General features: G+C 45.6%; 1 protein-coding gene across 1 annotated transcript in view; it reads right to left on the reverse strand.

Moving 5' to 3' along the window:
* The window catches only part of GRIK4 (glutamate ionotropic receptor kainate type subunit 4), a 314,460-nt gene extending 299,227 nt beyond the window's left edge, over positions 1 to 15,233 (reverse strand). Inside the window, exon 1 of the mRNA XM_088458742.1 lies at positions 14,872 to 15,233. The gene's annotated coding sequence lies outside the window, so the exon portion shown is untranslated. The remainder of the gene's footprint in view (positions 1 to 14,871) is intronic.
* Between the last annotated feature and the right edge of the window lie 342 nt (positions 15,234 to 15,575).

Below are 15,575 nucleotides of genomic sequence, written 5' to 3' on the forward strand. Positions count from 1 at the left end.
AGCGCCGCAGCAGTTCAAATATGCACCGGCATGCCAGCCAGCTAGAAAGCGCCAGTGGCACCGTCGGCGAGCCAATCACAACTCCCGGACCGGCAGCCAATCAGGAGCAGCCACTTCTGATTGGCTGCCGGTCTGCGAGCTGTGATGCGCTCGAGGCTGGTGCCATTTTTGAAGGGCTGCACTAGTGCACTTGCATCGGCGGCGCTGTTTCCCTGGGTATCGGTGCATATCTGGCTCTGCACCGTTGCACCCCGGCCGGGCCCCAGCTCTCTCCAGGCCCGGGACTACAAGCCCGGCAGTCCCCCGCTGATGGTGGCCCAGGCTCCAGCATTCACTCTAGATGCCTCTTTAAGGGTTTAGGATCTAGTGACCAACTCTGGTATTAGGTTTGCAGCACCTGTTAGCAGATTCCAGGTGGGCTACCGATTACCTGTCTTATTATTATTATCCTTTATTTTTATGGTGCCACAAAAGGTTCCACAGCACCTTACAAATGAACAAAACAAGAAAACAGTACAAAACAATGCAGGACAAGGACATGGTTTATAAACATTGCTGCAACCATGATCATAGCACTCAAATAAGCAGCAGGGCGGCAGCAACCAAAGGCAGGGAGTATAAGATAGTGATCATAAAGGAGAGGGGAGAGGAGTAGAACATGAGGAAGAGGGCCCTGCTCGTGAGAGCTTATAGTCTAAAGGGGAGGGGCAGACAGATAGGGGTGACACTGTTGGGGTAGACAGTGAAGAAGAAGCAGTGGGTTAGGATGAGAGCTGGAAGGCTATGATGAAAAAGTAAGTTTTGAGAGCCTGTTTGAAGCTTAGTAGAGAGGTGGAGAGTCTGATATGGAGAGAGGGCCTGATTCAGACCCGCTTGCGAGCGCTCAGCGATGTTACCCTAGTGCGCATGCGCACGACGGAGGGAGCTCAGTCGTGCGCATGCGCGAGACCCGAATAGCGACGGCCAAGCCGTCGCTATGGGCCTTGCACCAAAGGGGGCATGCTGTCGATGGTGAGTGACAGCACGCCCCCTTTGGTGGGCGTGCCGGGGGCGTGGCTGCCCAGACTGAGGCGTTCCCACGGCTCTGATAGAGCCAAAAGCACTCCTGGGCTTGCGGCAGCGAGACCCTACCGCAGGGTCTCGTCGCAAGCCCGATGGTCGCAATGGTCTTGACCATCGCGACCATCTTTTTGGCCGCTCGCATAAGCTGTGGGTGGTCACCCACAGCTATGCGAGCGGCCAGGAGGCCGCTCCAATAATAGGTAGGACGGCCCTGATGCAGAGCGAGCGCTCTTGTCAGAGTGTCCGCCTCTGAAATCAGGCCCAGTTCCAGAGGTAGGGAGCAGCACAGGCAAAATCTTGGAGGCAATAGTTGGAGGAAGTAATCAGTTGGCATTTGTGGAGCGAAGTGGGCAGGCGGTAATGTGAAGGGTGGTCAGAGATAGGGAAGCCAATTATGGGTTGTTTTATCCAGTCCCGGGATATGGGATCGAAAAACGCTTAATCCCAGGATTCCCGGGATTGAGATGGTCAATGAAAATATTATTTATTCTGTACTTTTTAAGCTTGAATTGGGTTCTGTATTACTCGCTGCACTGTTCCCTGAGTTCTCAAACACTGGTTCCAGCCCTTTATCCCTCTATTTATGGTAAGGGCTTAAGTTCCACTCAATGGGTTTCAGGGACAGACTGAGAGCCTTCGAACTTACCACATGGGTCTCACCCATGGGTAGATCTCTGATTCAACCACTACTATTCTGCTACGACTCGTCAACCCAGTCCAGAGGTCCTGACTCGGAATTGAAAACCCTCAACGTAACAACTTAAATCTTCTGCATATGTAACACCCGGTCTTAAAATGACCATGGACCTGATTCATCAAGGATCGCTATTGCATTACGCACGCTATTGGCCAATTGTTGCATTCTGCGCATACGTATGCAGTGCGCCAACACCCCACTGCGATCGGGACTGCGATCGCAGTGACTACACAGACCCATCGCAAGAATCACCATTTGGGGGTAGTGATGAGAGGGTGGTCGGGGAAACGCGGGCATGCCAGTGCATTTGAACGCCGTTGCAGGGGGCGTGCATAAATTATTCACTGCAAAGCCATACGCAGCATGGGCTTTCACTGCGTGCGATGAGGTTAGCAATTCCTGAGTGAGGTCAGACCTTGTGCAAGTGTGCATGAGGCTGCGATTGTACTCGATGTTACCGATGGTTTCACAGTCTTGCTAAGTATTAGGGATGTGTAAGGCAAAGTGGGCGTCCTTATGTTAGGCTGCGTATGGCATTGCAATTGCAATCATTAGCATATCTTTGCAGTGAGGCTGCGTGCGTAATCACTATTGCGATCGCAATAACAATCCTTGCCGAATCAGGACCTATGTACGCTGAATGCCCTTTGTCATACATCATGTTAACCCTTGGCAAGCCAATAGGAGTTCAGTAAACTGAGCGATGTCTGCACATGCTGGCCATGGCTGGCTTGGAATCTATATCGTACACTAGCCACTTGTGGCTGCGTTCTGCATTGTCCACTATAAAGCAGTGTGTGGGATATCCATTGTCCACCAACAACAAGTGTATATCGGGTCTCCATTGTCTACCAGCCACCAGTGAATGAGGTTTCAATTGTCAACTAGCCGCCAGTTAAAGGGGTATGTACCTTTCTTCACTATATCTTCCTATAATCCTATAAATGGTGCTGCATTCAGAACCAGTTAGATGAAGATTATTATGTTTTTAAATTACATCAGCTAAAAAAAATTTGTAAGAATTGAAGTTTCTCTATTTTTAGGTTACACTTATGTATGTGGAACGGGCATTTATTTATAGGGAATAATGAGCAGTTTAGATGTTTTATCATGTCTAAGTACGTATTCACTTTTTAAATATAATTAAGTCAGTGGCGGTTGTGGTTGGCGTGGGGGGTGGATCCTGCGCCACAGTTCACCAAAGGCAGCAAAAATACTACAAGCATGTTTTGATTGAGATATATATATATGTACTATATATATACACACATAATGCATTTATGAACATCCTAAAATTAAATTCTACAGAAGACTCCGTTCTCCTTCTGGGTAGTTCATACTCTACATGGTTATAATGATTCATTTTCTACACTTCGGGTTGATCTACGGATAAATCTCAATATTCATTAGGTATACATTTCACCTTTACTTAAGGGGCTTTTGAGGAAACTGCTATAGTTATAAAGTGAATAGTTGTCTTATTGTGCAATCTATCATTAAAATCTATCTACTTAGAAGTAATTACACTTTACAGTCATCATTTTTTTTTTTTTTAAACTACAGTACTTCAATTAATAAAAAGGGTGCAAAGTGCCATTATTATTATTTTATTTTTACACGTTTGCAATGGTTTTATGTTGCACTTTTCTATAAACACTCTGGCAAGGGAAACATATACACCCACACACAATTTCACAAAATGCCTTGTTAATTAGCAGGAAGATTAGAAGAAATACAGTTATTCCAACAACTCCAGATCCAGTCAAAGCAGCCATGGCGAGCATATGTCAGTTTGGAAGGCTCTTGAGAGCGTTATTATCAGTTAAACACAGCCTATAAGACCACGCTTGTTCATTAGATTCTTTTTGCGCACAAGTGCTAATTTTACAGATTTACAAGGGGAAAATTTGCACACGAAAAAAATTATATTAATATTAACAGGATCATAATATGCGAGTGTGTGTTTTTCTCATGTTTTTTTAATTGTGTGAAGATAACAAGCATTAGGACATGTGGTTCAATGATTTCATAGCCTACAGCATTTTAACAGTGCTTAACTGACGTCTTTACTGTCTGGAATGCAATTTTAAAGATGTACTATATAGCATCAATGCTCTTGTGATACATGAACCTGCTTTTACTCAACTGCACACCTAGGGGTCTATTTACTAAGCAGTGTTAAGGAGACAGAGTGAAAAGTGATAAGTCAGTGATAAGGTGCCAGCCAGTCAGCTCCCAACTGCCATGTCACAGGAGTTTTAAAAATGACAGTTGGGAGCTGATTGGCTGGTACCTTATCTCTTTTCACTCTGTCTCCTAACACTGCTTAGTAAATAGACCCCATAGTTTTATGAGGATGGGGGGTCACACAGATTGTGGACGAGGCTTGAGGCACAGTAATCTGTTTTATAACAGACGTGATAGACATTTGGTTGGGGCGTTTCAATTAAATGTGACGTAGGGCGATGGAGGTGATGTGCCATTAGGACAGTGTAAAACGCAATCAACGGAACCTTACATCACGCATTTTACCTTACTACCCCATAGGAGTGCGCAGGAAAATGCACAATGTTAGGCTACCGCATGTACGGGTTATATGCACACTGTGCAACGTCCGTACCTTGTGCTGGAACACGCAATCTTTAATAGCACAGGTTTTCAAACTCGGTCCTCAGGACCCCAAACAGGTCATGTTTTCCAGGTCTCCTCACAGAATCACAAGTTAAATAATTAGCTCCACCTGTGGATCTTTTAAAATGTATCAGAGAGTAATGAGTACACCTGTGTTGGGTCCTGAGCACCGAGTTTGAGAACCACTGCTCTACACTAACCTAATCACAAAACAATTGCGGCGTTCACGCTTATGCATTAGCAAACAAACGCTTGTTCTGTGTAAATATCGCCATTGCGTCAGTGTCTGGATCAGGCCCTAAGAGTACACTTATGTGTCCCGGTCACGACTGTCCCTGGTTTCTTTCCTATCATTCCTTTGTCATGGGGGAGGGGTGATTAAGTGCTTTATATGAAGGGTGAGGAGCTGGAATTGTATTGTAAAGTTGATAGGTAGCCAGTGAAGGTGGTTGCAGTAGTGGGAGGCAGATGCTCGGTGCAGGAAGAGAGGAAAATGAGACGGCAAAGATACAGCACATTGGAGTGAGGAGAGGCTACATAGAGCAAGAAAGTAGAAGGTTACAATAGTCAAGGTGGGAGATACTGGGTGCACAGATAAGGGTCTTATTGCCATCTAGGGTGGGGAAAGGCAAAATTCTATGTTTCAGAAGTGGAAGCGACAGGACAGAGATGGCCTGAATGTGGCTAGAGAAGTGGAATTGAGGATGACACAGAGGCGTCAGACGTAAGGGACAGAAGAGAGCTTCATGTGCTCAACGGCAAAATAGGGGGCTGAGGGTGGAGAGATCTGGAAAACAGTGTCTTCTGTCTGTAGTCATCACACCAAGCACTAGGTTGTTTAGAACAGTGGTTCTCAACTCCAGTGGTCAAGTACCACCAACAGGTCATGTTTTCTGGATTTCTTTAATCACCCACAGGTGAGAATCTATTTTGCTGGGTCATCTAGTGTCCCATCTGCTTCCAGACAGAGATCCTCAAAACACAACCTGTTGGAAAAACTTGAGGGTTGAGAGCCTCTGGTTTAAAAGATTTACTGAAAACCATCTTCGTTCAACTAATTAACGAACTCAACTGTAACTGTTTTTGTTCCTATGTCAGTGATGTACAGAGTCTCTCCGGTGGCAACAGCTGCCACTGAACATACTAAACAAGTGTCACGCCTCTGTTTCCAGCAACAACCATGGTGGTAACAATAAATAAGGGCGCACAGCAGTGAATAACCACAAGATTAGCCCGGGCAGCATGGAAATTAAAGCCTTCTCCAGGAACAGACATGAAAGCGATACTGGTAATAAACCTTACCTACAGCTGAGTGTCCTGATATTTCTAAAATTACCAGGCCATTAGCCCTGGGTAACAACTGTACTACACTACCGGCAACTGCACAAAGTGGTCACCAAGGGTTGCTGTAATACTGGCAGCTGATGGTGGTTCTGCCCCACATTCTCCATCATGAGTAACTTTTGTTAACATACTGTCTCGTGTTATTATATAGGCCAATAATTTATTTGTTTCATTATACACTGAACGAATGTAGAGGGCTGCGTAAAATGTCAGTGCTGTACAAAAGATGACTAAAATAATAATCCAGATCAGTATAATCAAGTTAACATATATTCAAAATTCTCACTGCACTATGGACCTCATTCAGAGGCGGTCGTTAGATGCAATCGGTCGCTCTGAATCAGGGCGGCCGCTTGCATCCTGAACGACCGCCTCCTTGTCGATCACTAAGCTGTGGGTTAACACCCACAGCTCTAGCGACCAACATGGGTGATGGTCGCGATGGTCAAGACCATCGCGACCATCGGGGCTTACGACCAGACCCTAAGGTTGGGTCCTGGCACTCGTAAGCCCCAGGGACTTCCTGCTCTGATCGAGCAGGAAGCTCCCCACTGACATCAGCAATGATGTCATTGGGGCCGCCCCCAAACAGCAAGCGTTCCGGCGGTAACGCCTCCGTTTGGGCAGGCATGCCCCCTGCCCGCCTCCCAAACGGGGCGAGCTGTCACTCACCATCGACAGCTCGCCCCGTCTGCTGCGAGACCCCTAGCGACGGAGCGTCCGTCGCTAGCCGGGTCTTGCGCATGCGCACAACGGAGCCGTCTCCATCGTGCACATGCCCAGTGGGGCAACATCGAGATGGTTGCGAGCGCTCAGCGCTTGCGACCGACTCTGAATGACCCCCTATATGTGCCAATAATAATATTTAAAAATGCCTCTAGTCCTTTCCATCACTGAACCCTGGACTCTATGAGCACGGCAGTAGTGTGAGCCTGAATTAAAGTCTGCAACCTCCCTTATTGCAGCTTATTATCAGTTTAAAATGTTTTCTACCAAACACAAACAAAAGACTTCATTCTCAGCCCAACAAGAGTAATTAATGACTTACGACCCTGTGAGTAGCTTCTGAAAGCTGTAATTACTGCTAAACTTTCTGCTGCAAATAGGGCATGCGCTTCCTGCGGGGACATCTCATTTTGATCTTTGTGGTGCCGAAGTAAAAGCAATTTCAAAGCCATAAAAGCAGGTTGCACAGGGGAAGTCTGGCGGTGCCGGAGATGGACAAGGAAGGATAAGAGATTTGAGCTAAATCGCATGGTAATTGGATTCAAGTCCTGCAGGCTTGGCTAGAAGAGCAGGAGGAATGGCTTCATTACTAGCTGCCAAGCATTATGTAGTACCGTTCTGTCCTGGCGGCAACATAGAAGCAATAGGAGCAAGTGTGATACTAATGCTGTGTATGAAAGTCTACTGGAAACAGCGGAGGTACAGGAGGGGCATCTTCTTAATGGTATCTGGATCAGAGGCTAGGTGTGAGGCAACACCGGAGATTATGTGTCCTGATATCCATGTAAATGGACTGCAAGGGCTCCTGTCCAACCTGTTCCTGGCTGGAGGCACTTAAAGTGGTTAGGTAAGGTCTGGTTATGGCGATGGGTCCCTCAATGATAGCCAACAGGAGTAAAGGCTTGGGATTCCGCTTGTTACCTCCAGAGCAGCTACCTAATTGTAGGGTAGAGCCTATTGGAGGCAGCTCAGGATATAACTCACAAAGTGATCAGATGTTATCCCCCTGTTCCAGATCCACCTCTAGCCATTGGAATCGGTATGAATTACCGCCGGATCTAAGCCCGGCGGATGAAATACAGACGCTGGAAGGCCGGCACATAAGGACTGAGGTGAGTAAGACCCCTAACCCTAACCTACCCCTTTGTGCCTAACCCTAACCTCCCCCCAAGGGTGCCTAAACCTATCCCCCCCTCCCCGCAGCACAGATGGTGTAATAGTTAGCATTACTGCCTCACAGCACTGAGGACGTGGGTTCGATTCCTATCATGGCCCTAACTGTGTGGAGTTTGTATATTCTCCCCGTGCTTGCGTGGTTTTCCTCAGGGTACTGTGGTTTCCTCCCACACGCCAAAAATATACTGCTAGGTTAATTTGCTCCCAGCAAAAAATTAACCCTAGTGTGTGCATATGATAGGGAACATAGATTGTAAGCTCCACTGGGACAGGGACTGATGTGAATGGTCAAATATTCTCTGTAAAGCGCTGCAGAATATGTGTGTGCTATATAAATAACTGGTTATAAATAAATCATAAAACTGGCAAAGGACATAGTATTAGTGGCAAGACGTAAGAAACCTAGGATGACCAGGCCCTAACTAGATGGAGCCTGAACACACATTAAGGCCCTTTGAGGCAACAGGCAAGTGTGAGGATCCCATCATAATAAGACTCTTCTGGAAAAGGGCATAGAGGTCAGGGGCATTTTGAATAAAGTTTAAAAACAAAAACAGCAGTTTGAGGAGTGACAGTTGGAGCAGTTGTGAGGGGAGAGCCGATGACACCATGGAGCGGAGATGAGCAGCTGACAGAGAGTAAGCAGAAGGGAGAGACACGGCAGTGGGTGAGCAACGTAAGTATAAGAGTCAAATTAAGAACTGTATGGTGCAAAATCATGATCCTGCTGCCACCATCAGTGAAGAGAGCACACAGCAAGTGTCAGAGACAAGAGAGTTGAATGACTTTATATCTTTGCTGATTTGCCTACCTCTGAGGGGACACTGTCTCAGCAACGTCCATTGGACTGGGTGAGATAAATCTTTTAAATATATATATATTTAGAAATCTGCTCCACTGCACAGGACATTATCCTATAGATGTTATACCTATACAGCGGATTCCGCAGGAAGCCATTCCAGTTTGTTTGATACAACCATCTTTAATACAACTGCTGCAATATTTTGTTCATTGCTAAAAGGAGTTTTACATCCTGAATCCCACAGCTTAATAAGATAATGCTTAACAAGATAATTGGGCCCCAACGTGCACACAAAGATCCCCTGTAGTATCCTTGGCCACACCAAAGTTATCTTGGACTTTAGTAATGTGTCTGCATAGATTGATTATACTGTATTGGTTTGTTTTAGTAAAGTAGTATTAAGCTAAAATGTTGTTATATATTTTCCATATGTGTGATGTATAGAGTGTCTGTGATTTCATTACATTGTGTGTGCTTAAATTATCTGAATCCATTCTCTCTCTTCCTTACCATAACCAATTCCTATTCCAGGATATGGAATAAACTGTTTTATGCTTTTATGCATAGCCCTGTCTGCCTTTCTTTGAGTCTGTCTAGGGAATCCTTACCTCTCTGCTGGGGTAGGGTATAGGGAAAAGCTGCTGTCACAGGAAGGAATACCCTACCAAGGTAACTCTTACCTGTACCTACATCACATAATTTGCACCGTTATCACATCAGGGTGTTACAAAAGGGTTTATGTGACCAGGGGCTCTATTTACTACAATCCGCATATTGAATGCAGATTGTAGTGTGATATTAACAACTGAATTTGAATTGCGAATTCAGGCAATATCACAGGGATTTACTACAAATCCCTTGCAGGGACAGAGCTTGCGAATCCCCTTCGGAGCCTTTTCACAGTATTTTCGTAAGAAATACCATGACTAAGTGCCCATGCACGCGCTAACCAGTCGCTGCTGCTACCCCACCTAGCACTAAGCTCTGCCCCCCACGATTGTGGACCCCCCGCGACCCCCCTCTCCCTTAATTACATTTACCTGCATGATCCGGGCATCCGGTGATGTTCTCCATGCCTCCAGTCAGGTGATCTCCCATACTGCACTGGGACCCGATCACCTGATGACCAGGCAACAGTGCACTATGGGAGACCAGCTGACCGGAGGCCCGATCACCGGTCCCTGGAGTCAGGTAAGTAAATTTTTTTTTTTACAGTAATCAGCTTGCGGTCTGTTTAGACCACACAGCTGATTACTGGGACAGACTCCCGGCTCTGCTCTCCCTGTTAGAGCGGAGCAGGAGTCCGGTAACCGGGGGAGACCCTGGATAACGCCACCTCCAGGTGGCGTTATTATCACAGGGCTTTCCCCGGTATTTTTTCACATTTTGTTTTTAGTAACTCTGGTCGGATCACATTTCCCATTACAATTATGGGAAATGCGATCTGCTTACTAAAAATAAGTGATACTTAGGGGAGGAGCAGAATTTTACAAATTCTACTCCAATTGCCCTGTAATAACTATAGATGATACTGAAATAATGTGAAAAGGGTGTGAAAACACCCTTTTTCACTTTATTTTAGTCAAAATAATTTTAATAAATAGAGCCCCAGGATTTGAAGACAGACTTTGATGAAGGGAGCTGTATGTGGCAACAGGCCCTTAGTTTTTGGGGTTCTATCCATTACAGGTGTAGAAGTTTCCGGCTTATGGAGGAGATTGGAGTGCCTGCTCCACAATACGTGAGGGACCAGTCATATACTCCTGTATCATGGACAGTACAGGAGGGGATGTCATAGGGGGAAGGCATCCAACAGATCTCTGCACCTTTATCAGCAGAGGGACATCAAGCTGGTCCAGAAAATGCAGGAGGAACCTAAGGGTATCCCGGAGGAGCATCATTTACGTAAAGCCTGACAAGGGCCGTCACAATGTCCTTTGGCTTCCTCTGGACCTGCTGCAACCTCGTCTATTATATTGACTAGCGTTCCATGCACTGGGGAATTTGTATAAGATACGCATTTTGCACATGTGAACCAAAGACACATACGTCTGCAAATACATTTTTACATATTAATTTTATGCAATTTGTAAGGATATTGGGTACAGACAGGGCGCATGTTTAGGACACATTATGCAACTACAACTGTGAGTCGACCAGCAGCAGCAACAAGTGTAATTCACTTCCGCAATTTTGCTCACAGTTTGGATGTCACAGAGCAGCCAGTTAGTACATGATTGGATGATATTATCATCTCACTGGTTTGATTGGGTAAACCTATAGGACTTTAAAAATACTTCATATACTGTAGATGCTCAGAGTTTTATAACGTGATGTAATGATTTGCCACAAAGACACTATGTGGCCCACAGCAGGTGCAGAATCATACCCCGGAGTGGAGTTCTCCTTTAAAATGGAAAGATAAATTTGCTGCTGCCTGTGAATCTTCCCTGGTTGCCTGCGTAATACAAGCTCTGAGGCTGATTCCTGCTACATGGTTCGCAGAGCAGCAGAAGATGGATAAAGAGTGTCTGCAGGTTTAGGTTCCAGGTGCCATTTTGCCAGAGGCTGTAACCTGTTGAACAATACCCTTGGTCATTATTCTGATATGCACCAGCATACTGTAGATAATAACACAATGTCAGTACACTGAAGCAACTACAGAGAACCTTATGGGGTTCTGCATTGTTTCCTGGCCTACATAGGAGACTGTGCTCTAGTTTAACTCCTTCAAATGAATCTATTTCGTACAACTATTTTGGCTGTATTGCAGCACGCCCACAACCCAGCAAGCCGCAAACACACCCTGGAAAGCCATCAGTGGCAAATGCAGGATTCCAGAGGGGGGTTTCCAAATGCTGGATTTTAGAGTGAGTGTGGCCAGTCCATGAAGAGGGCAGAATTAGTATTTAAACAGCTTTAATATGTGTCATACAAAGTGTAGTGTGTGTCATAATTCCAGCACATACAGGACCAGCGATCACAGTAAGCCATTAGATGCGGCAGTAGGCCATCCTGTCTGAGCTGTTTTAATTTTAGATGTGTGCACCATTCCTGACTATTGGAGCAAGTCCGGGAGCCTGGAGGAGCAGCAGAAGGACCTAGCACTGCCCTGGACATATATGTACATATTGGGCTCTACAGCAGTGCATCCCTAACAGTACATGTTTTCCAGATCTCATAGTTGGTGCACAGGTTATTTATCACTGGCTGATACATGTTAAAAGATCCACAGGTGGTGCTAATTATTTAATTTGTGATACTGAGAATAAAATGCAGCACTAGTAAAATTATATTATATTACTATTTCTATTGTGGTCATGGTGTGGGCTGGGGAGAGGAGTTTCCAGGCAGATGGAAACCCCCCCTGCGGTTGTCTATGGCATGGTGAGACCTGATGTCCAGCACCCAACAAGCATCCAGTGCCTGCTGCAATCTCAGCATACTGCTAGAGTATTTCAAACAAGGTGACATGACCTTTGTTGGTATACTGTCAGCGCCAGAAGAGAAACATTGCTCTAAGCAAAGGTTCAGCAGACACCCTGGCTCAAAACATGAAACTGCTGTTGTCAGGCATACTGATGGCCTTTCCTAGTGAGCTTCAAAATAAAAGAGCGGTGTCAGGTCCACAAATCAATGATTGGGATAGCCATAACTTGTGTTGAAGTCTCCAGACACCACTACATGAATGAAGTATTGTTCCCAGATGCAGGATAGGGAGGTGAATATATGCTAGATACCGATCTAAATCAGCTCTGCTGGTGAAAAGTTTGAATTTAAAGGAGAACTACCCCGAACGCTCCTCCCTGGTAACATTCAGCTGTGGTGCCAGAGGGGGTCGAATATCTACTGATCCAAGTATGGGAGCCATCTCCTGACCTATGGGAGTCCTAGGCAAGGGAAGAACGCTGGATTCACGCAGGGAGAGAGTTTAACATTCCCCCATCCCTGTAGACGGTACCAGCAACTCTTCATAGAGAACAATGATCTCTGAATGAGTTTAAGGGGTGTATTTACTAAAGTGAGGATTTTTAGAAATGGAGATGTTGCCCATAGCAACCAGATTCTAGCTATTATCTTCTAGAAGGTGCCAGATAAATGTTAAACTGAATCTGATTAGTTGGTTGCTATGGGCAACATCTCTACTCCAAAAAACTTTAGTAGGGTTGGGTATGGGATCTCGGCGGTCAGGATGCAAATCCCAACACCCGTAGGTAAGTACTGCTAACGCTAACCTCTACCCCTCCCCTAACCCTCCCTCCTCAGTGCCTGAACCTAACCTCCCCCCTAGTGCCTAAACCTAACCTCCCCTTAAACCGAACCCTCCCCCTAATCCTTACCTTTAGGATGCTAGCGGTCGGGATTCTAGAGCCGGGATCCCGTTGCTGTTGGGTTCCCGCCACCGGTATTTAGACAGTCGGCACTCCGCACCCTGGGATGCTGACTACATCCCCTTTAGTAAATATACCCCATAGTGTTCATTTTTTTTGCCACCTGAGGGGGTAGAAAGGTGCCCAATACAGGCACTTAAGTGGGTACGGTACCAATACTCACTAATGTCCCTTGTTTAAGCTTATTTTGTACTGTAAAGGCAAATGTAAAGCACTTTGAGTCCTTTAGGAGAAAAGCGCTATATATAAAATTATTATTATTATTATTATTATTAATACTCGACAGACCAATATATATTGGAGACCTAATAACAGGAAACATTATGCGTTTTTGGGATACAGGGGACTGGTCTGTGAAGCACTGATCTAATAAAGTATTATGGTATTGTACAAAGCAGTTGCTGAATGTCCATTTACAATGTGCTTGACTATAATAGAATCATTGTGTAAATGAATGAACCCTGGACTAGATCAACGCTTCTTCAGACCAATATATTGATATGTTTTGAACTCAAAGTGAAACACAAAACTAGAAAACAGCTTTGGAAATACAACAGCATTGGACTGTGCGTCTACAGGCCTCTTCTGTGCACACAGGACAGTACAGTCGGCGAATGGCACCACGCTCTGAGAGACTGACACTGGGGCTCAGGCAGGCGAGCGGGTTAGCAGTTTATTTTAAAGACTTCCTTGTGCTGAATGAAAATATTACAGGAACAATTTGCTCATGTTTCTTGCCCATGCCATAGTGTTAACTGCTGTCAGTGTGTACACCAGACGCGTATATCTGCATAAGGATCAAGATCCTTATCCCTGCAGCATTTTCACAGCAACCCCCCTCCCTGTCAACATCCCACTTAGAATGCGAAGAGAGAAGAAATGAAAAAACATCATTAACCTGCTCGTCTGCGCCCTGGTTCCCCTGGGGCACAGAGTTGAGAAAATTATAGATGAAACACATGTCATTCTCCATCTCAGCTTGTCATAGACGGCGCTCTCCTGGCGCACTCAGTGCTACCGAACAATGTTAACACAGTACAAACTAATGGGAAAATTCATGTATAAATGACAATTTAAAAAAAAAAAAAAAATCAAAAACATATACTGTATAAGACTCCTCTGATATATCATCATGCATAACAGCCACCATACAGTATAATACAGTATAGTCTGACTTTGATCATCAACTGCTACAGAAAGATGAATATTTGGCCCACCCTGTCTGTGGTAACACAATAGCATAATCATCATTTTGTTTTTAGAACCAAAAAAAAAAGTCAGACTGCCGCCTAGAATTCTTCTGAACTGATTGACATTTTTGGGAGAAGACCCATTCATGGAATATTTTTGTTAGCTGCAATCCCCAGCAGAACAGGATTGCAGAGAGTGTGTGTGTGTAAGGGGGGGGGGGGGGGTTGTAACTAGTGATATCAGTATCAGCCATTCTAAAAAATCCCATAAGCAGCCTCCTCTGCAGCTGGTGCAGCTCTCCCCATGGCCTGTACACCTGCCGCTCATGGCACAGCAGAGGGCACACATTCATAGCCAGACAGACTCAGGGGGTGATCCTCATTACCCAAGCTCGCTGCTGCTGCTGCTGATACCAGCGAGCAATAACTTTCCTATTACACCAGCAGACCACCCCCAACACTGCGTGGCTTATTGCAATGCATGAATGCACTCTGATAACAGAGAGGACATCGCTGCATGTATAAATCACTTTGAAGAAGATATTTTTGGAATCCATACATTGGCACAAGGTAAGTGGCTGGGAGGAGGCAGTGATGCAGCATTGCATTGTGCACAGATATAGGCTGGCTGGCATAATACACATCATACACACCATTGCTTTCACATGGAAGCTGCAATCATATTAACCCCCTTTCTGCCAGACTGACTGGCCAGTATGAGGGTAGCAGCAATTATACAGCTTGCACAGAAGGGGGGTGGTGGGCTGCATAATAATGCAATGAGAACTTAACACAGAGCAAATGTACCATGGGTTACAGATGAAGGTGTAAGATGACTGACTCTTCTGTTACCTGATAATAAATGTGTGCACAGCTAGCTCATTGCATGCTTCCTTCCCAGGGCGGCCACTGCTCTCACTGCTCCCCAGGATGTGTTATGGAGACTCCGCTAATGAGAGGTGTGTGTGAGACAGTCCTGGTCTTTCCCTCTCCTCCATAGCTTCATTCTGCTGCCTCTGGTGTCATCATGTCACAGGAGATGCTTCCTAAATGCAGCACCACACACACCACATCTGGTGCTGATGCAGAGGGGAGAGAGACAGACAGACAGACGGGGAGTGCAGAGAGGGATAGAGGGAGAGAGAGTCAGGGAAAGAGACTTCCTTATAGCTCATCCAGCAAGAGAGAGGCTGTGGGGTGCAGGAGAGTGTGAGGCATGCAGGGAGACTGTGGGGCTAGGGATGGAGAGAAGGAGGGGATTAGCTGGAAGAAGGGATTGGAAAAGGAGGGGTAAGGACTAGTTAGGGAGCGAGTGAGAGGGGAACATTGGAAGAAATAAAATTCATGGACATAGGACGATTGGCTGGGAAACGTGACGTCAGAGAAAATCTGGGAATAAAATACAGCTCCACAGGTACAACGTGACCTGCAAATGAATACAGACACTATCTGCTAATTAGTGATTAGAACAAATGACATGGGAGAAATTCCTGCTGACAGAATACAGATAGGATAGGATAGGGCTGCAGATTCAGGAAGACCATTGTGGCAACAAA

This window comes from Taudactylus pleione, unplaced genomic scaffold (genome assembly GCF_031769625.1).
Source record: "Taudactylus pleione unplaced genomic scaffold, aTauple2 ptg000848l, whole genome shotgun sequence".
Classification (NCBI taxonomy): Eukaryota; Metazoa; Chordata; class Amphibia; order Anura; family Myobatrachidae; genus Taudactylus; species Taudactylus pleione.